The sequence below is a fragment of the Canis lupus genome, unplaced genomic scaffold, assembly GCF_011100685.1.
Source record: "Canis lupus familiaris isolate Mischka breed German Shepherd unplaced genomic scaffold, alternate assembly UU_Cfam_GSD_1.0 chrUn_S482H643, whole genome shotgun sequence".
Classification (NCBI taxonomy): domain Eukaryota; kingdom Metazoa; phylum Chordata; class Mammalia; order Carnivora; family Canidae; genus Canis; species Canis lupus.
In genome coordinates, this window is record NW_023331416.1 from 6,682 (window position 1) to 28,506 (window position 21,825).

A 21,825-nucleotide genomic window follows, 5' to 3' on the forward strand; every position below is an offset into this window, starting at 1 on the left:
GGGAGAACAGAGCTGGTTTGACGAAGTGGAGAGGCGCTCAATGTTGGTCTGGCCACGCTTTGGGCATGCGTGAGCGCTCACAGCAAAACACAGCTGGCATGTCTAATTTTAGCCTTGACTGCCTTGAAAAGGGACCCTTAAAGGAAATATATTTTCGCTGAAACCATTTGTATTATAATGTAACAGCTGACAGACATGTCAGAATATTACTTATTATTGGTGGGGAAAAACTCTGTCAGGTAATTGTGCTTTTTTTTGTGATGACATCGGGAAAGTGATTAAAGCATCCCTGAATCAAAATCATCATAGATAGACAGTGAGAGAACCAGAGCTTTTATTTATGAAGACGCCTGTAAACCTAATGGGATACCTCCTTTGATGCTTACAAAACGGATGTAAGGGTAAGAATGATCATTTCGGCTATGGCAAGTTGGTCCTTGTGATCTGACGATGCAGGGCTTGCTAATAGTAGTCCTGGCATAGACTCTCAAATTTCTTCAATGCTTAGCATCCTCCGTGTCCTCCGAGAAGTAAAAGGTTAGTTTCTGGACCGGGTCTTGGATTCATCTGGCTTTCGTATGTTAACAGGTTCTGAAAGCATCTGGGACACACTTGTTCCATTTTAACCAGCACGGGTCGTCCGTCTGCTTTTATTTTTGTCTTTCTCTTCCTTCCTCCTCCCTTCGTCCTCTCTTCCCTCCCGTGGTCTTCTGTGTTTGCTTTAGCAGTGTGGCTTACCTTGCCACTTGGCAAGAAAAAAAAGGCAGCTCTTGTGTGGGGTAGATGGAGGGAAGGATAAGAAATAATCCACCGCCCGAATTTGAGTTCCCTGGGTTCAGTTCCAGCGGCAGCAGCTTTGCTGCAAAAATTGCTTTGCTGTTCGAGATAGCCAGCAGAGGGAATCAGGACTTTGCTTGCAGCAGGGGTTGAAGCAGGCTTTTTTTTTTTTTTTGGAGGAAATACTGCAGCTTTCTGGACTGCATACCCTGCTCCCTGGAGAGGTTCCACCCACCGGCTGGAAGGAGAGGAAGTGAATGAAAGGACAGGAGGAGCCCGAACACCATGTCACTCTGGAAGGGAGACAGCAGCAACCAGGCTGTGCAAGGTTGTTTTGTTTTTTTCTTTTCTTTTCCCCTTTCTCTTTCTTTTTTTTTTTTTTTCATTTTTTTGTTTTCTTCTTTCTTTCTTTCTTCTTTCTTCTTTCTTTTTTTCCCCTTTTTCTTTAAGGTGGGGAAAGAGACAAACAGGAGACAGGAAGCTGATCTGCAAGGATTCGGAGTTGTGCTAAAAAGACTTTGATTTTTTTCTTCTCTCCCTCTTTACAAACGCTGGCAATTGACATCACTACAGACAGCCTGGGTAGAGAACAAAGTGCCTCATCCCAAGTGGACCCTGGCAGCTGGGGGAAGGAAGGCAGGATCTGGGAAGGCTGTGTGTGTGTGTGTGTGTGTGTGTGCGTGTGTGTGTTCTTTCTACCAATACCTTTCCTTTTTTCTTTCTTTCTTTCTTTCTTTCTTTCTTTCTTCTTTCTTTCTTTCTTTCTTTTTCTTTCTTTTTTTTTTTTTCTTTGTCTTTTTGGTGTTTTCTTTTTTAAATTCCTGCCGTGTTGGAACTAGTGAGTGGTGGAAGACGAAGGATCTCTGAAGCCTCATCAGTCATCGGGACCATCAGGAATAGTGGTTTAAGAGGACGCTCGGGCCTGGGGCACCATACCGTGTCATCGAGTTCCCTGCCTCGGAGATAAAGATTCCAGCTACATGGGTAAACGCCTGGATCAGCCACAAATGTACCCCCAGTACACTTACTACTATCCTCACTGTCTCTAAACCAAGGTATGGCTCGACCCACAGTCTGGCAAGCAGTGTGTATCCTGCACTTGGGATGGGAAACAGGCATGTGGATTATTATTTACCTCCCCTTTCCCATCACCTCTTCCTGCTTCTTTGAAATTAGTAACATAGCAATGGAGTTAATGAGGCAGAGGAGAATATGAGAAGAAAGCAAGCCCTGGGACTGTGGTTTTTCTCTTCTAGCAGAGATAATAGTTTCGCTCGTGTTCCTTTGTTGTTATTTGGCAACATAAAGATGTTCCTGATATCCGTAGTAAAGTGCTTTGCAGATGGACAGGGTTGTTAGAAAGGAGATTGTGACAGTGATTATCAGGAACAACAACGATTTCAGAGGCTTTTCTGGTGAGCTGTTCTTTGTGGCTCTGAAAGGGTTTTTCTCACTGGATAGGATGCACCAGGGTGGGGGCAACTCAGACTTTCAATCACAGAGTATAGAATGAAAGAAGGGTGTGGGAAGGTATAGTACGACTAACTGACGTCCCGTAGAGTTTGTTTGGGTGTGCTTTTGTTTTTGTGTATTTGCCTTACATATTTTATTTTATATGGAGGGTGATCAAGACTCTAGAGACTGAAGTTTGGAGCTTTACAATAGATGTTCTTTACTTTTCGAAGCTCTGTTTTTCTGTGCTGGCTGCCATCAGGAGGCCTGTGGGTCTTGAAACGGGATGAAATATAACTGATGATAATTGGACACGAATTGGTTAAATACTTTAGTCTTGGGATCCCTGGGTGGCGCAGTGGTTTGGCGCCTGCCTTTGGCCCAGGGCGTGATCCTGGAGACCTGGGATCGAATCCCACGTCGGGCTCCCGGTGCATGGAGCCTGCTTCTCCCTCTGCCTATGTCTCTGCCTCTCTCTCTGTGTGTGTATCATAAATAAATAAAAAAATTAAAAAAATTTTTAATACTTTAGTCTTTATGTGTGTGCACAAATGACCATTACGGGGCCAGTGGAAAGCCCACGTAACTAAGCAGTGGGCAGTGCCAACCATGAACTTGATCCTGCAGTTCAGACCTGAAAGGCTCTCAGGTGTGAAATCACTGCTCCAATTTGTCAGTTAAATTGGACTTGATGAGTTGGGGGGGAGGGTGTCGGTAGAGTTATCGCTTTGAATGTATGGGTTATGTTTCTTTACAGGTGATATTAATTTTGTATCGCATTAGCCAGACTCCACTGTCTTCTTAATAAATATGCGGAGAGTGACCAAGGCGTGCCTGAGTGATCTGTGCTGCCACCGGGACTCGTTGATGGGATTAGTGTTCGGTAATCCATGCTGTAGTTAGCTCTTATTTATTCTGTCTCCTCCAACAATGCCTATTTGTAAACCAGACGAGGCAGCAGACTTTCCGAATTCTATTAAAAATTGTTGCTTTTTTTTCTTTCTTTTTCAATCGCTCCATGACTCGCCCTGCCCCTGCAAGGTCTCCTCACATTGCTTTTTGCCCTTGTGAGCATTTAGTTTGTGGGGCTGCTGCTTTAGTAGACCAGCCCTCCTGCTCCCGTGCAGTGCAGTGTGTTTTAACTCTTTGGGGGATTGGGTGGAGAATGCTGTCTGCCTTCCTCAAGGAAATGGCAAAGCAAGGGCTAGTCTAAAAGAGGAAATTTATAGTCATTCCTCATCCCCCCCCCAAGAAATAAAAACAACAAACCCAAGGGTTCCATGAAAAATATCGGACATTCCATCCCTTTTACTCATTTGGCTAAATTTTTCCAAATGTTTCAAAATTCATGCTTTCTTTTTGGTTCTTTTTTTGACTATGAAGCATATTCAGAAAGGAAACTTTAGATAAAAATGAATGGAATAATTGCTTTCCTGCCTGAGATTTCTTTTAACTTATTGCTAGCAGGAAATAATGTCTTGCACATTATATTAAGGACAGGATGTTGGATGAGCTACACTGATGGGAAGTGTGTGTGTGTGTGTGTGTGTGTGTGTGTGTGTGTGGAGAGAGACTGGGAGAGGGAGAGAGAGAGGGATTGAGGTAAAGAAAGTGCAGTGGTGAGGGAAAAGAGGAGAGCCTGAAAAACATAGAGGGAATTTAAAAAAAATCTGTTTTGGGGTCCTGTGTAGTTTAGTGTGTAGACAGGCAGCATCTGGATCTTGTTACTTTCAAGCTAGTCAAAGCCATCAACTTCTGGAACATTTTTAAAGAAGGTAGATCCATTAGGTGACCTAAACTGATATTCGGGCAATCAGATCAGGGTGGTGGGGAATATAGGATCAGCTACTTTGGCTATCATGGTAGTTCATATTATTATGTTGCAAACTTTCGACAGAGCTGTGAAGTTGTCGAATACTGTTTCGGTGGCTCTGAAATGATAGACATTAATAACATTCCTGGAAGCTGAAGATGTGAAAACGTGCCCTGCTTTGAAACTTGGGCACACAGGGAATGAGAATAAGGATCAATCATACTTTAAAATGTGGGGACTTTCTGGCAGCATGAATACTATGTAAGAAAGTACTATCATGACCCAGTATAGCATGAAAACAACTGGGTTATTTCAGTGTTGTCTTTTTGCTCCTTTTATATTTTTATCTTAAAATATTACCTATAATTTCTGAGGGGAATACATGCTGCTCATGTTTATTTGGTAAGCAAGCCTTGGTGGAATTCACAAAATCTACAGTCCTAGCCTTGGCTTATAGTTATAATCTATTTTAAAAATCAGAGCTATTTAAAATGATACTGATACATAAAGAATACTTATGGTTGATAAAAATAGAGTTCTGTGGTTGACTATAAAAGTCATATTCTGGTGACATCATAACTTAAGCTGTCCTGTAAAACCAGGTGTTCTTAACTAATCAACAAAAGCCATTTACTGACATTAGTTTGGGGTGAAGAATCTTTATGGGGTTCTTAAAGAACTCAAGGTGTATCATTGCATTTATTCAGACAGTACAAAATACTGAACGTTTTCTTTCTACTTAAATGTGTGTGTTAGATACAGCTGCTCTTTTCTTATGATAAAACAAAATGAGAGTAGGGTGTCTAAAAATAAATGGAAAGGTTTCCCTTTCCTCAAATGCAATTAAAGTTTTAGAAAAACTTGGGGCACTTCCCTGCTTTCTCTGCTCCTCTTATTTTCCCATCACATTAGAACTAATTCACTACCTTTGTTGCTTAAAAAGAAAAGAAATTAGAAATAAGTTACTTATGCTTCTCTCCCTTTGAATAATTTTCCAAATGCTTAAATTATTATATTAGATAAATGTACATAGAAGTAAAATGAAAACCCAATGACTAGCTGATAGCTATCTTGTAGCGGTATTGTTCTAGGATGCATGTTTCCAAGACCTTGCATTAAAAGCTGTCATTTGTCAATTTTCTTTTGGCCATTTTTCCCCCTATTAAAAGAAGCAATTTAAAAAAGAAACATTGTGATTGAGCAGAAAAGAAGCAATCTTGATGACATGTTTAATACTTACATAAGAGCCATAGCCAGATTTAAAAAAAAAAATCTTCATCAAAACGAATTTGCTCTTTGAAGGCCACCAGGATAATCAGCAAACTTTAGAGAAAGGGGACCAAAAAATAGCTCATTAGCTTAATGATAATATCCATAATCACGTTTGATTGAGTCACAACCTAATATTTCTCAGCAATTTTGTTATAGCCCATTCAAAGCAAGCAACCTGTTGCTATTGCATTGTGAGACCCAGGGTGAATCGCAATCTGAGTTATTTTGTGGAGGGTTTCTTGGAAAGGCAACTTAATCATAACTAGGAAGGCTAAAAAGAGTAAAACATGGTCACAGCCTGGTGAATTGATACTTTGTTGCTGAGAAAGATATTTCCCTCATGTGTGGTATCTGGAAAACTTTATCATCTCCCCAAAACTTTAAAATGCATCCAAACGCACACAGCAAGCTAGTCCTTCCTTCCATTTCCTTACCCTGACCGGGTCACGATGTTTCTACCGATCCAGGGCATGGTTTCTACTCATGCTGCTTTTCCATCAGCCTACTGCTTTCCCCCTTGGACCATCTGCTTCCCCTGAAGATCTTGCAGAAAGATCTGTGGGACCCAACAGAGTTTTTCTGGCTGCTGCTACTCAGATCGTATTCAGAACCTGGTGTGAAGTTGGAGTTGGGGTCAGGTATAGGGAGTAACTCATCAACTGCACACTGACTTCAGGCTGAGTTTCCAACCATCTGCAGCCTGGACAGCTGCTCATCTCTCAAAGTCTAGCTAGAGCCCGATTGATTGTGCCATAGAGAGAGCAAACACTTGAAACACGAAGGACTAAGGAGTAGGGAAAGGAAGAGAGAGGCTCCTATGGGGCAAGGGATATTCTCAAAGATGTGAATGTACAGATCCTTCAAAAGCAAAACAGGACAACCCCTTAACATGCTTCTTGCACATGAAAATGTAGAAAATCCTGCAGAGGGAGGGAAAGAGTTTAGGATTTCCTTAGTACTTCCTGCCTCAGATTTGCATTGATAGCCAGAGTTGGTAACTTGCCAGTTTTAAAACAGCCTTGAAAACTCCCAAGTTCTGTTTTCCTTTGAAAGGCTGAAACATACAAAACTGGTTTTCTAAAAATTGTCCAGCAATAGAACCTTGAGGTACAACTCCAAATATGTCTTTCGCTTCAGGGGGTAATATGAGAGCATGAAACTATGATAAATCTTGTTTGTCTCATTTGAGAATGTACACAATTTTAATTGGTTTTGAATAAGAGAAAAATAGTAACAAGGGGCCACTCTCCCTTTCTAGTTGTCCTGTTTTCTTTACCTCCCCCCCATATTAAATTATCTTTGGAATTGTCTTTTCTATAATGCAGCCATTGTTTTCACAGTACTAAGTTTAGTGCCTAGCTAAAAGGAGGAGCTATGTAAAAAGTTCATGTTGTTGTTGTCTTTCTCTCCAGAATCATTCTTAATTCAAAAGAAACCTCATGTCAATTTGTTCTAACAGTATCTTCCTAACAGCTTCCTTTCGCTTTCTCTCAGTTTGGGAAAAGAACAATAGAATTATAAATCAAAATTATTTCTCTGAAGTAATTAAATCTATTAGAGGGTTGGAGGTAGGGCTGATTTGCAGGGAGGGAGACAAAAGAAGAGAAGTAGGATGTAAGTTCATTTCAGGTCTTTCTGGCTCCAGGAATTCTGGAAAGCGTCATTATTGCACTAATATGATTTTACACAATCCTTTTTGACATTATCAGTCTTTTTGGCAGAGAGAGGGCTCAGTCACAATTACGTCCATGCCAAATTCTAAGAAAACCAGTCTTTCTTTAAAAGAAAATCTTTTAGTGTTGGACTTCTTATTCGGAGTAAATGTTGATGTTTATCCACAATTGGCTTCGAGTACTACATTAAAATTGTGTTTTGTAGCAGTCTGTAAGCCACAGCTGTATGTGATTAATAGTGTAATATCAAAAGCGTGTGAGAATAGGCTTTTTTATGCTATAGCTGTTGCACAGCAAGAGAGCAGATGGAACCAGAGGGAGAGCCAGGGCAACAGTGTATTTATGTGTTGTAATACCTGCGTCGAGGATACACATTGCTGTTTTTTGCAGTAGTGGGAAAATGCTGACCTATCTTGGATGTCATTGAAAAATACACTTTTTGAAAATGGACATGGACCTATCATACCAATTTTGTATTTAAACAGAGAGTTACTGTTTAATTAGAAACACATATTTACCGAAGGGTCCGAAACATTTGCAAGTGGAAGGATCATAATGATTTTCCATGCAGCACACATTCAAATAACAAAAGTGAAATTTCTCATTTCTGTTTTGAAATCATAACTTTTTTGCTTTTTTAAAAAATTTTAAATGTGTTTTTGCTGCTTTAAGCTGTGGAACTATTGTAAGAAAATCATCAGGCCATTTATCCCTAAAAAGAGTGACAGGTAATGAGGAGAACAAAATAGGCGGTGGTAATGATTCTTTTTTTTTTTCTTTTCAGATATTTGGAAATATAGTATTTGGTTTGTATGCCTATGTTCCTTTTGTGGCACTGTTAAGAAGTACATACTTGTACAAAGGGACACACTTTTGGGTCTATCTCTTTAGCAGGATATCATAATAAGGAGATTTATTTTTCATGGGATGGTTAAACTATAAAGTTCTTGAAAGAAAATATTCATGAAACCTGTCATCTTGAGTTTTCTTGAGCTTGTGAATCTATAGGATACTAATAAGAGATTTACTAGTACGTCATTGTTTTCAGGGCCTTGAAAAGCCTGATAGAAGTAGCTGTTGGTTTTCAAATTTCAGGCATTAAAAAGCAATTTGGTAAAGGAAAAAAAAGAGGGGGGTTGACAGAGATAAGTTGGATTCTGTTTGTTTTGTTTTTCATGTTGATATAAGCAGCAAATTTGTTCACATTTAAACTTTTTTTTTTCATGTAGATTTACTGGTCAGGAAGTATATACCATGTGGAATCAGTAACTGGATATAGCTTTGGAATTCAGAACATTGATATCTAATAGATAACAAATTTCAAGAGTATGGATAACAAATGCTGAGTCATGGAGTCTGGTTTTGTTTTATTGTTGTGGAGGGAGGGAATTCTCTGATTTGTGTGTCAATGGATTGGTTTCAGGTTCTCTAAGATCTCTTCCAGGCTTAGTATTTGTGACTCACACTTTGAGACTAAATGAGCCTGCTTTGATGTATCATGGTACTGGGAGATGACCTTGGTTTTGTGCTGTCAATGAGTTTTGTTCAGGTCCCCATCCTTTCTCCAGAGCAGATCAAATACTCGCTTTGCCCACTCTGGTGATTGATGAATTTAACTATCTGCTTCCTTTGCCAATCTAAACCCAGTGTACCAAGAGAAACACATCCATCACCTGGGAGTGGGTGGAGAGCAGCTCCCAGGGGTAGGAACAGAATGACAGGGCATCATTTAATCATGGTCATTGCCAGCTTTGTTATCGTGGTTAAAGTTTTCTCCTTTGGGTAAAATTAGAGCTTATCTAAAGATGGTGACAGTGTGATGCTTTACTTTTCTTTCATTTAACTTCCTCTCTGCAGGTGGTTTTCAGAACTGAATGGGTAGGCATATGTTTGGCCTACCAGTGGGGTGATGGAGGCAGAAGGATTGCCTCATTAAGGCCCTGACAACCCTAGTTTTGTGAATGAAACTAGGAGCTAGTGCCAATATGGAAATGACAATTGATAGATGAAATACTATTTTGACTGAGGTTATAATCCTTAAAACCCCTAAATTGCTGAATAGAGTCTTTAAAACATTGAGAAACGAATACTATAGTAACTCTAGTATATGGAGTAGTAGGAGGCAAGAGAATTACTTCTCCGGGACACATAAGCCAACCGTTATCTTTCTCGTCTTTTTCTCACTAAGTACCCTTCTCATTCCCCCAAAAGCTCCTATTAGCTGAATTAATGAAAGTAATAGAGGGACGCCTGGGTGGCTCAGCGGTTGAGCGTCTGCCTTCAGCTCAGGGCATTATCCTGGAGTCCTAGGATCCAGTCCCACGTCAGGCTCCCTGCACAAGTCTGCTTTCTCTCTCTGCCTACGTCTCTGCCTCTCTGTCTCAGTGTCTCTCATGAATAAATAAATAAAATATATTTTTTAAAATAAAGTAAATAGAACCTTGAATTTTGTTTTATGAATGATAGCCAGATAGAAAAATAGACTGACTTCATACATAGTTCAGGCAACCCTGATAATGTTCCTGTCTTATTGTGTGGAAAGTAAGAGACAATGGAAGAAAATAAATCTTGCTATATTCTAAGTATTGGTACTAATTATTTTAGGTATGGAGTTTTGGTTTCAGAGTTAGCTTTCCTACCATTATATTGTAGGGTTAAGAAGTTGGTATACATCGCACTTCATATGCTAGAATCTTTGGCTATTTCATTCTTAACTAAATGGTTTTCAAGCTGAATATGAATCATGCATAGAATTTAAGGAGAGTTTTTGAGGAGCCTTCCTATTTTTTATCTCGTGTTACTGCTGTCTATTTATCTTAGTCACATTGCTGATTGAGGACGATTTAATGAAAACGAAAATGGAAAACAGAAATACTAACTGTCTGGGTTTCTGGACCGGTTAAGATACCTTAAAAGTTTCCTTACATATGCGAGTCATATTTGAAGCTATTATCGATGTCTGTAAACTCTCATATTGCCCCTTTTAAAACTTATCAGTCACATAAATTGGGTGGTGGCACCCTGACTATAGCTCCTGTTGAGGTCACTTAGCATGCAAGCAAATATACTTTTGAGCTCCTAGCTAGTTTCGAGTGGATGAAGTATTTGAAGGAGTGTGTACAAAGCTTGGAATAAATTCAGAGATTGTTTTCTAGTGTATCATACAAAAAACCCATCTGACATACTTACGATGTTTCATTTCTTCATCCTTTCTCAAGAGATGAGAAAAACACTTTTTTGACTTGGTACTCTGTCCCTGGAAGGGTTTGTGACACTCCTGAATTACCCTCGGTCTTGCTTTCGGCCCCTAGGCCTCTTGTCCCTTGCTTTGCATACCAATTCAAACTGAGCCATTAGAAATAAGGATGTTGTATTTCAGTATAAGGCAGGAAATTCTGAAAAAGCATAAAATTCTGATGTCCTTTTTAAACTTATTCCAAAAAATTAACCACTGCTTTTTTTTATGATAGTCACACACAGAGAGAGAGAGAGAGGCAGAGGGAGAAGCAGGCTCCATGCACCGGGAGCCCGATGTGGGATTCGATCCCGGGTCTCCAGGATCACGCCCTGGGCCAAAGGCAGGCGCCAAACCGCTGCGCCACCCAGGGATCCCTTTTTCTTTCTTCTTTCTTCTTTCTTTCTTTCTTTCTTTCTTTCTTTTTCTTCTTCTTTTCTTTTCTCTTTTCTTTTCTTTCTCTTCTCTTCTTCTTCTTCTTCTTTCTTTTTTTTTCTTCCTTTTCTTTCTTCTTCTTTCTTTCTTTCTTTTCTTTCTTTCTTTTTTTTCTAATAAAAATTTATTTTTATTGCTGTTCAATATGCCAACATACAGAATAACACCCAGTGCTATCCCATCAAGTGCCCCCCTCAGTGCCCACAACCCAGTCACCCCCACTCCCCGCCCTCCTCTCCGTCCACCACCCCTAGTTCGTTTCCCAGAGTTAAGAGTCTTCCATATTCTGCCTCCCTTTCTGATATTTCCTACCCATTTCTTCTCCCTTCCCCTCTATTCCCTTTCACATCTTCTTATCCATTCATTTCGATGGACACCGAGGCTCCTTCCACAGTTTGGCTATTGTGGACATTGCTGCTAGAAACATCAGGGTGCAGGTGTCCCGTCGTTTCACTGCATCTGTATCTTTGGGGTAAATCCCCAGCAGTGCAATTGCTGGGTCATAGGGCAGGTCTATTTTTAACTCTTTGAGGAACCTCCACACAGTTCTCCAGAGTGGCCTGCACCAGTTCACATTCCGACCAAGCGTGCAAGAGGGTTCCCTTTTCTCTGCATCCTCTCCAACATTGGTGGTTTCCAGCCTTGTTAATTTTCCCCATTCTCACTGGTGTGAGGTGGTATCTCATTGTGGTTCTGATTTGTATTTCCCTGATGGCCAGTGATGCAGGGCATTTGCTCATGTGCTTGTTGGCCATGTCTATGTCTTCCTCTGTGAGATTTCTGTTCATGTCTTTTGCCCATTTCATGATTGGATTGTTTGTTTCTTTGGTGTTGAGCTTAATAAGTTCTTTATAAATCTTGGAAATTAGCCCTTCATCTGATACGTCATTTGCAAATATCTTCTCCCATTCTGTAGGTTGTCTTTTAGTTTTGTTGACTGTATCCTTTGCTGTGCAAAAGCTTCTTATCTTGATGAAGTCCCAATAGTTCATTTTTGCTTTCGTTTCTTTTGCCTTCATGGATGTATCTTGCAAGAAGTTACTGTTGCCGAATTCAAAAAGGGTGTTGCCTGTGTTCTCCTCTAGGATTTTGATGGAATCTTGTCTCACATCTAGATTTTTCATCCATTTTGAGTTTATCTTTGTGTCTGGTGCAAGAGAGTGGTCTAGTTTCATTCTTCTGCATGTGGATGTCCAATTTTCCCAGCACCATTTATTGAAGAGACTGTCTTTCTTCCAGTGGATAGTCTTTCTCCTTTGTCGAATATTAGTTGACCATAAAGTTGAGTGTCCACTTCTGGGTTCTCTATTGTTCCCCTGATCTATGTGTCTGTTTTTGTGCCAGTACCACACTGTCTTGATGACCACAGCTTTGTAGTACAACCTGAAATCTGGCATTGTGATGCCCCCAGCTATGGTTTTTTTTTATTTTTTTTATTTTTTTTAAACAAGCTTTTTTAAATTTTTATTTATTTATGATAGTCACAGAGAGAGAGAGAGAGAGAGAGAGAGAGAGAGAGGAGGCAGAGAGAGAAGCAGGCTCCATGCACCGGGAGCCTGACGTGGGATTCATCCGGGTCTCCAGGATCGTGCTCTGGGCCAAAGGCAGGCGCCAAACCGCTGCGCCACCCAGGGATCCCTGGTTTTCTTTTTTAAAATTCCCCTGGCTATTCGGGGTCTTTTCTGATTCCACACCAATTTAAAATAATTTGTTCCAACTCTCTGAAGAAAGTCCATGGTATTTTCATAGGGATTGTATTAAACGTGTAAATTGCCCTGGGTAACATTTTCATAATATTAATTCTGCCAATCCATGAGCATGGAATATTTTTCCATCTTTGTGTCTTCCTCAATTTCTTTCAGAAGTGTTCTATGTTTTAGGGTATAGATCCTTACCTCTTGGTTAGGTTTATTCCTAGGTATCTTATGCTTTTGGGTACAATTGTAAATGGGATTGACTCCTTAATTTCTCTTTCTTCAGTCTCATTGTTAGTGTATAGAAATGCCACTGACTTCCGGGCATTGATTTTGTATCCTGCCACGCTGCCGAATTGCTGATGATGAATTCTAGCAATCTTGGGGTGGAGGCTTTTGGGTTTTCTATGTAGAGTATCATGTCATCGGCAAAGAGGGAGAGTTTGACTTCTTTGCCAATTTGAATGCCTTTAATGTCTTTTGTTGTCTGATTGCTGAGGCTAGGACTTCCAGGACTATGTTGAATAGCAGTGGTGAGAGTGGACATCCCTGTCTTGTTCCTGATCTTGGGGAAAGGCTCCCAGTGCTTCTCCATTGAGAATGTATTTGCTGTGGGCTTTCATAGATGGCTTTAAGATGTTAGGAATGTTCCCTCTATCCCTACACTCTGAAGTGTTTTGATCAGGAATGGACGCTGTATTTGTCAAATGCTTTCTCTGCATTAATGAGAGAATCACATGGTTCTTGTTTTTTCTCTTGCTGATATGATGAATCACATTGATTGTTTTACGAGTGTTGAACCAGCCTTGCATCCGGGGATAAATCCTACTTGGTTATGGTGAATAATCTTAACGTACTGCTGGATCCTATTGGCTAGTATCTTGTTGAGAATTTTGGCATCCATGTTCATCAGAGATATTGGTCTATGATTCTCCTTTTTGGTGGGGTCTTTGTCTGGTTTTGGAATTAAGGTGATGCCGGCCTCATAGAACGACTTTGGAAGTACTCCATCTCTTTCTATCTTTCCAAACAGCTTTAGTAGAATAGGTATGGTTTCTTTTTAAACGTTTGATAGAATTCCCCTGGGAAGCCATCTGGCCCCAGACTTTTGTGTCTTGGGAGGGTTTTGATGACTGCTTCAATTTCCTCCCTGGTTATTGGCCGTTCAGGTTTTCTATTTCTTCCTGTTCCAGTTTTGGTAGTTTGTGGTTTTCCAGAAATGCATCCATTTCTAGATTGCCTAATTTATTGGCATATAGCTGCTCATAATATTTTTTAAAATCGTTTGTATTTCCTTGGTGTTGGTTGATCTCTCCTTTCTCATTCATGATTTTATTAATTTGAGTCTCTCTCTTCTTTTTAATAAGGTTGGCTAATGGTTTATCTATCTTATTAATTCTTTCAAAGGACCAACTCCTGGTTTTGTTGATCTGTTCCACAGTTCTTCTGGTCTCGATTTCGTTGAGTTCTGCTTGAATCTTATTAACTCTCTTCTTCTGCTGGGTGTAGGATCTATTTGCTGTTTTTTTTTCTTTTTTCTCTAGCTCCTTTAGGTGTAAGGTTAGCTTTTGTATTTGAGTTCTTTCCAGTTTTGGATGGCTGCTAGTATTGCGATGTATTTCCCCCTCAGGACTGCTTTTGCTGTATCCCAAAGGTCTTAAACGGTAGTATCTTCATTCTCATTAGAATCTTTTAATTTGTCCTTAATTTCCTGGTTGACCTTCATCTTTTAGCGGATGGTCCTTAACCTCCACGTGTTTGAAGTCCTTCCAAACTTCTTGTGATTTAGTTCTAGTTTCAAGGCATTATGATCTGAGAATACACAAGGGACGATCCCAATCTTTTGAAATCGGTTCAGACCTGAATTGTGATGCGGTATGTGGTCTATTCTGGAGAAAGTTCCATGTGAACTTGAGAAGAATGTGTATTCATTTGCGTTTGGATGTAAAGTTCTGTAGATATCTGTGAAATCCATCTGGTCCAGTGTATCATTTAAAGCTCTCGTTTCTTTAGAAATGTTGTGCTTAGAAGACCTATCAGTATAGAAAGAGCTAGATTGAAGTCACCAAGTATAAGTGTATTATTATCTAAGTATGTCTTAACTTTGGTTATTAAGTGATTGATATATTTGGCAGCTCCCACATTCGGGGCATAATATTGAGGATTGTTAAGTCCTCTTGTTGGATAGATCCTTTAAGTATGATATAGTGTCCCTCTTCATCTCTCACTACAGTCTTCAGGGTAAATTTTAGTTTATCTGATATAAGGATGGCTGCTCCTGCTTTCTTTTGGGGACCATTTGAATGGTAAATGGTTCTCCAAACTTTAATTTTCAGGCTGTAGGTGTCCTTCTGTCTAAAATGAGTCTCTTGTAGACAGCAAATAGACAGGTCCTGCTTTTTTATCCAGTCTGACAGCCTGCACCTTTTGATGGGGTCATTAAGCCCGTTCACGTTCAGAGTTACTATTGAAAGATATGAGTTTAGTGTCATCATGATACCTATTCAGTCCCTGTTTTGTGGATTGTTCCAGTGGATTTCTTCTTAAAGGGGAATTTTGAGAGTCCCCCTTAAAATTTCTTGCAGAGCTGGTTTGGAGGTCACATATTCTTTCAGTTCCTGCCTGTCTTGGAAGCTCTTTATCTCTCCTTCCATTCTGAATGAGAGCCTTGCTGGATAAAGTATTCTTGGCTGCATGTTTTTCTCATTTAGGACCCTGAATATATCCTCCAGCCCTTTCTGGCCTGCCAGGTCTCTGTGGAGAGGTCTGCTGTTAATCTGATATTGATCCCCAATAAATTAGGGATTTCTTGTCTCTTGCTGTTTTAAGGACCTTCTCTTTATCTTTGGAATTTGCAATTTTCACTCTCAAGTGTCGAGGTGCTGAAGGGTTTTTATTGAATTTAAGGGGGGATCTCTCTATTTCCTGGATCTGAATGCCTGTTTTTCTGCCCAGATTAGGAATACATATTCTGGCCCTCTGGCCCTTTCAGCGCCCTCGGAAACCCCAATTAAACGTAGATTTTTCTTCCTCACACTGTCACTTATTTCCCTTAATGTATCCTCATGATCTTTTAATTGTTTGTTCTTTTTTCCTCAGTTTCTCTCTTTGCCATCAACTTGTCTTCTATGTCACTCACTCATTCTTCCACCTCGTTAACCCTCGTCGTTAGGACCTCTAGTTTGGATTGCATCTCATTCAATTGATTTTTAAGTTCTGCCTGATTAGATCTAAATTCTGCAGTCATGAAGTCTCTTGAGTCCTTTGCTTTTTTCTAGAGTGACCAGTAGCTGTATAATAGTGCTTCTGAATTGGCTTTCTGACATTGAATTGTAATCCAGATTTTGTAACTCGTGGGAGAGTGGACTAGTTGTGATTCTTTCTTTGGAGGTGAGGTTTTCCTTCTAATCATTTTGCTCAGTGCAGAGTGGCCAAAAACAAGTTGTATTGGGAAAAGGAGAAAAAGAGGGAAGAGAAAGAAGAAAAGAAAAAGAAAAAAAGAAGATAGAAAAAGAAAAAAAAAGAAAAAAAAGAGAAGAAAGAAAAAAGAAAAAAGGGGGGGCAAACAGAAATCAAAAAACAAAAAACAAGGGGGAGTATCCTCTGATTCTGTATACTGTAAATCCCTCGACTTCCCCTGGAACTTTCCAGTGCTGCTTGGTTAATAATTTGTTTTTCCCCTGTCGGTCTAGCTGGTCCTCTGGGGGAGGGCCCTGCTGTGCTGATTTTCAGGTGTTAGCACTTGGGGGAGCTGCTCAGCCCCCTGCCTGGTGCAGGGCTCAGTGGGTTGTTTACCCCGCGAGGCCCCAGGAGGAACAACCGCAGTGGCGGCGGCCAGCTCTGGAGCCCTGGAGTCAGCTCCTGCAGTAGCCCCAGAGCTCTCCGTCTGCAGGGCCTGGAGGCTCCGGGCCGGGCCGCTGATCTGCTCAGCTCGGGGCAGGAGCGTCCTCGCTGTCCTGGGCCCTCCCGGCCTCTGCCTGTCCCGGGGGAGGCCAGATCCTGGGCTGTGTCCCCGGCGCCCTGGGCTCCCGGCCTGTGCTGGTGGGTTCGCGCTCCCGCCCGCAGCCCCTCCCCGCGAGCCGCCGCCCGAGCCCCTCCGAGCTGCTCCGGGTCAATGCGTGCGTGCGCTGCAGCCCTTTAGGGAGCTCGGCGCGCTCCCCAGGGCGCGGTTGTTAGTGTCCCAGGGGGCCTGAGGGCACCCCCGCCCTCCTGGGGTCCTGCTCAACTGTGGTGCCTTTCCCCGGGAAGGTCGGTGCAGCTCCTGCTCTCCGGGACGGGGCTCTCCTGTCCTGGGGACACTCGCCCCGGCCTCAGCCTGGCTCCTCGCGGGGCCCCTCCCCCTTGGAGGCCTTTTGTTTCTTTATTTCTTTTTTCCCGTCTTCCTACCCTGGTAGAAGCGCAAACTCTTCTCACTGTAGCATTCCAGGTGTTCTCTCTTTAATTCTCAGGCCGAATTCATAGATTTTCAGGATGATTTGAAGATTATCTAGGTAATTTGGTGGGGACAGGTGACTTGGGGACCCTACTCTTCTGCCATCTTGCCTTTCTCCTCTCTTAATATTAGAGATATTTGGATGGCTGCATTGAACTCATATCATCCTGCAAATAAATATCCTTTTTAAATTTATTTTTATTTTTTAGAGATTTATTTGTTTTAGAGAGTTCAAATGAGAGAGAAAGAGAGAATCTCAGGCAGACTCCCTGCTGAACCCAGAGCCCAATACGGGGCTCCATCTTACCGCCTTGAAATCATAACCTGAGCTGAAACTTAACCCATTGGGCCACCCAGGCACCCCTAAATAGCTTTTTAATATGCAAACACAAGCACTAGATTTAAGCAAAAACCTTCACTCCATAAAGAAAATGTGCTATCCTCCCTTACTTATATTTCTGTGACTACTGAATGAATATACCAACAACTGGAGAAGATAACAGAGCTTTCTTTTCTGCTCTACTAAAGTTCACCATGTATTTTTTTATACTAAGCCTTGTGTAGACTTTAACTTTTGTTCAATATGTTTTAGTATCTCAAAATCTCCAGAAAAGTTGAAATTCGATGCATTTTCTTTTAAAAGGATAAAAGGTTTTAAAATCCACTTTTATGGTTCTCCTTGGTGACTGAAGATATTAAACTAAATTAATGATAAATTGAAAGGACAACTAAACCAAGCAGATGTAGGTGAAGAAATTTTTCCATTAGAGTAACATTACTGAAAATGCAGATTATAGTAAGAGATGTATTTGGCTAAATTTTAGGGAGCCACTTTATGAAGTAAACTCAAAAAAAGCATTTCATTAAAAAAAGGCATTTCAAAGCACTTTTCCTAGTGCTGATATTTAAGAAAGACAGAGAAGGGAAAATATTAAGGCCTGGGATTAATGAGATTTATAATCTAGTAGGAGAAGGAAAATAAACCCACATGGATATGTGTGTGAAAAGGACAACCATACAGTATATTACTGAAATAAATTAAAACCCTAACATCAGGAAGAGTGCTCACTTTGGCAGCACAGATGCTAAAGTCAGGAAGAAAGTTTTTTCTTTCTGTCTCAGCCACCTCTACTCTCCACTTACAGATACAGCTTACCTGACAAACATCCTAAAGCTTAATTGGTACCATTTCCTTCCTGGCATCTTGAGCAGCAAAATATATTCTCCACTATCCTAGCAACTTCTAGTCAAGATTCTCATCTAATATGATTCTTATATAAATATTCAGTGCCCTTAGAATTTAAAATAATGGCTGTGATTTGGCAGATCAGTAGTGTTATTTTCTAGACATATTTTGCCCACAGTATTTTTTCCACACAGTCCTCCATGCCATCAGATATGATGCCAACCTCAGAAGCAAAAGTTACTTTCACTTCATTCCGGACATAACTTCTCATCTTTTCTAAGTAGCATCCTTTAGTTTTGTGAATATCTTTATTCCATTTTAGAGACCCATCTTCTTCCCATTATGGTTGATAGTATTCATAATTAATTGAAGGTGAATGTATGTTACAAACAGAAATTTCTTTTTTTTATGATAGTCACACAGAGAGAAAGAGAGGCACAGGCAGAGGGAGAAGCAGGCTCCATGCACCGGGAGCCCGACGTGGGACTCGATCCCCAGTCTCCAGGATCGCAACCTGGGCCAAAGGCAGGCGCCAAACCGCTGCGCCACCCAGGGATCTCCACAAACAGAAAATTCTTTAGAACTCTGGAGAGGCAATCATTCATCATATAGGTAAAAATAATGGCATTGCTTCTGCCTTCCTGGAGCTTATGGGCTGGGAAAGACATAGAAGGTCTTTACTTCTCAGAGATACTGTTTCTCTTTAGTTCATGTCAATAAATCTCCCTGAATCATTTCAATGAATTTTCCTCTTTCTTTTCTCAATTCTGTCCACAGATACCAGATTAATTTTTAATGCCCCTCTCTTATCTTATGACTCATTTGCATAAGAACCTAAATGATTCCTGTATGCCCCCCAAATCCCCCCACCCCTGCCAGTATTAAACTCCTTAGTGTAGTATATAGGCTGTCTGCAATTTAATTCAACTGATCCTTCCAATCCTCTATCATAATGTAAGAACTTACATTTAACACTGCATTAGGGACATGTACTTTGATGACTTTTTGCATGTATTTTCTGATTTGTAGCTGACAATAATTATATGAGATATGTAGTATGTATGCTGATTTTTTTCAGATGAAGAAACTAAAATATAAAAAGTTTGCACCATCACCTATTTCCACACAGATAATGAATGCTGGCTCTGGGATTAAACTTAGTGTTATTTGATCTCACTTGTTCACTACAGTAAGTTAAATAATGGCCCCCAAAGATATCAGGTCCTAAACCCTGGAACCTGTAAAACCTGATATCTTATTTAGCAAAGCCTATGCAGACACATCTGCATAATTAAAGTAACAATCTGGAGGTGGAGCAATTACCTGAATTAAATGGATGAACTCTTAATGCAATCACAAGTGTCACTACAAAAGTGAGGCAGATAGAGACTTGACACAGACACTAGAGGAGGCAGCAATGTGACCATGGAGGCAGAAGATGGGAGTGATGTGACTACAAACCAAGAAATGGCAGCAGCTACCAGAGCCTTCAGAGGGGAGTACCCTCTCAATACCTTGCTTTTGGCTCAGTGATATTTATTTCAGACTTTTGGCCTCTGGAACTTGGAAAAATTGTTTTCTATTGTTTAAAGCCTCCAAGTTTGTGATCATTTGTTACAGCAGCCACGGGAAATTAATGCAAGAACAGAAACTCTGTTCTACACTGCCACCTATAGGCAAATTCTCTGGTTCCCAAATCAGAATCCTCTCAGTAGGAATTAGATGGCCACAGATCTGGATACAGGGACATTACTTCCAAGTCTGCAGTAATAAATACTTGGGTAGAAAAGTCAGATAACCCAAACCTGAAGGAAATGAGGTACCCAGAGTCCAGGGATACTCTTCAAAAAAAAAAAAGGCATCAAATTAGAATTAGAGAAGCATCGCAGAAGACATAGGCCAAGAGCAACCCTAAATAATGATGTTAGCTTCCTTTACTTGTTATACTGAAAGAAAAGTTGATTCTTGAACTTGTCAGTCCTAATCCTGCAAGATAGAGAGAGCTACTTGTTTCTTTTTTTTTAATTTTTTATTAATTTATGATAGTCACAGAGAGAGAGCGAGAGAGAGAGGCAGAGAGAGAAGCAGGCTCCATGCACCGGGAGCCCGACGTGGGATTCGATCCCGGGTCTCCAGGATCGCGCCCTGGGCCAAAGGCAGGCGCCAAACCGCTGCGCCACCCAGGGATCCCGAGCTACTTGTTTCTAAAGGGAGAGATTCCCATGTAAGAACAAACTAGTAAGGTAGGTTTAATGAATGTAGTCACATGTACTCATTGTTGGGTGAACAGCTGCAAGTAGGTGTATGGTTTAATGACGTGGCAACATAAAAACAGATCTCTGGGTATATGTAAAGCTTTGGGCTTTGACTGATTCTACTCAACATGTACATCATTAAGTGCTAGCAACAGAAAGACACCAGGATCAAGATGCAGATTTCGTCACCTAGGGCTACACATCATTCAGTGACAAATATATAATAAATTAAACCAGATTGAATTTATAGGCACAGCTTGGAGATATTGTGTCTTCAATTCCAGACCACCAAAATGAAGCAAGTATCTCATGAAAGTGAATCAACTGAATTTTTTTTGGTTTTGCACTGCATATAAAGGTTATGTGTATACAATATTGAAGTCTATTAAAAGTGTGCAATAGCATTATGTCCAAAAAACACAATGTATATACCTTAAATTTAAAAATACTTTATTACTGAGATGCACGGGTGGTCCAGTGGTTGAGCATCTGCCTTCAGCTCAGGGCATGATCTTGGAGTCCCAGGATGGAGTCCCACATGGGGTTCCCCACAGGGAATCTGCTTCTCCCTATGCCTAGGTCTATGCCTCGTTCTCTTTCTGCATCTCTCATGAATAAATAATTAAAAAATAAAAATACCTTTATTACTAACAAATGCTAACCATCATGTGAACTTTCAGTTGGTTGCAATCACTGATCATAGATCCACGTAACAAATTAAGTAATAATGAGTAAGTTTGAACTGCAAGAAGGACACAGAGACATGAAGTGAGAAATGCTGTTGAAATAAAAATAACACCAAAAGACTTGCTCAATGCACGTTTGCCACAAACTTCAATTTGTAAAAAAAAAAAAAAAAAAAAAAAGATTTGTGTGAAGCACGATAAAATAAGGTATGTCTATATAAAAAAGTGTTAAAGTGATTAGTTATTAAAGAAAAAAGGGTTTTTTTTCTCATAACATTTATCAAAATAAATTCTCAGATGAATTAAAGGCATAATTGTGAAACAATGAAACTACTGACATATAGTTGATAATATAGGTGAATTTTATATGAACATGGATAGAGAAAGCCTTTTTAAGCATAAAAGTCATAATGATATCACCAAGATGGCAAAAAAATGATCTTCTCCAGTTCCCTCAGAGAAAAACCAACTAGGAGTATCTATAGTCAAGGCATCTTTGTGAAAGTCCTAGAACCAAGGATGAGGCTGGAGTATCTACTTGGCTCAGAAAAAAATAAAATAAAATAATGCATTTGAAGGGTAAAGGAGCAGTTTTACTTTGACCTAATCACCCTTTCCCAAAACCAGTGCAGTACAGCACAAAGATATACTCCCAGAAACCTCTGATTTCTCCAGTGTGGAAAGCCCAAGGGAGGGTATCCAGCTTCTCCACTGTTATGAGTGCTTCTAAGGATGCCTACACTTCAGTCTCATCTCACAGGGACCACTGGAGAAATAAATAGCATAAGACTTTCAAGCATCAGAGATGGAGAGGGAGAAAGGGGCTCATAGCAATTAAGGCAGGGATCATGGTAAGCTGTGGTTTGGGGAGTGTAAGTACCTGAACAGAGCTCTTAGCTAAGAGCCAGAGTGAGA

The 21,825-nt window shown here is 40.5% G+C and overlaps 2 long non-coding RNA genes across 2 annotated transcripts; both read left to right on the top strand.

Annotated features, from left to right (window-relative positions):
• Positions 1-12: 12 nt before the first annotated feature.
• LOC119879248 lies at positions 13-1,697 on the top strand. Its single transcript, XR_005387402.1, has 3 exons — positions 13-401; positions 957-1,105; positions 1,617-1,697. It is a non-coding gene; the product is annotated as an uncharacterized LOC119879248 (long non-coding RNA).
• On the top strand, positions 1,697-18,713 carry LOC119879247. Its single transcript, XR_005387401.1, has 2 exons — positions 1,697-1,832; positions 18,385-18,713. It is a non-coding gene; the product is annotated as an uncharacterized LOC119879247 (long non-coding RNA).
• Positions 18,714-21,825: the final 3,112 nt, after the last annotated feature.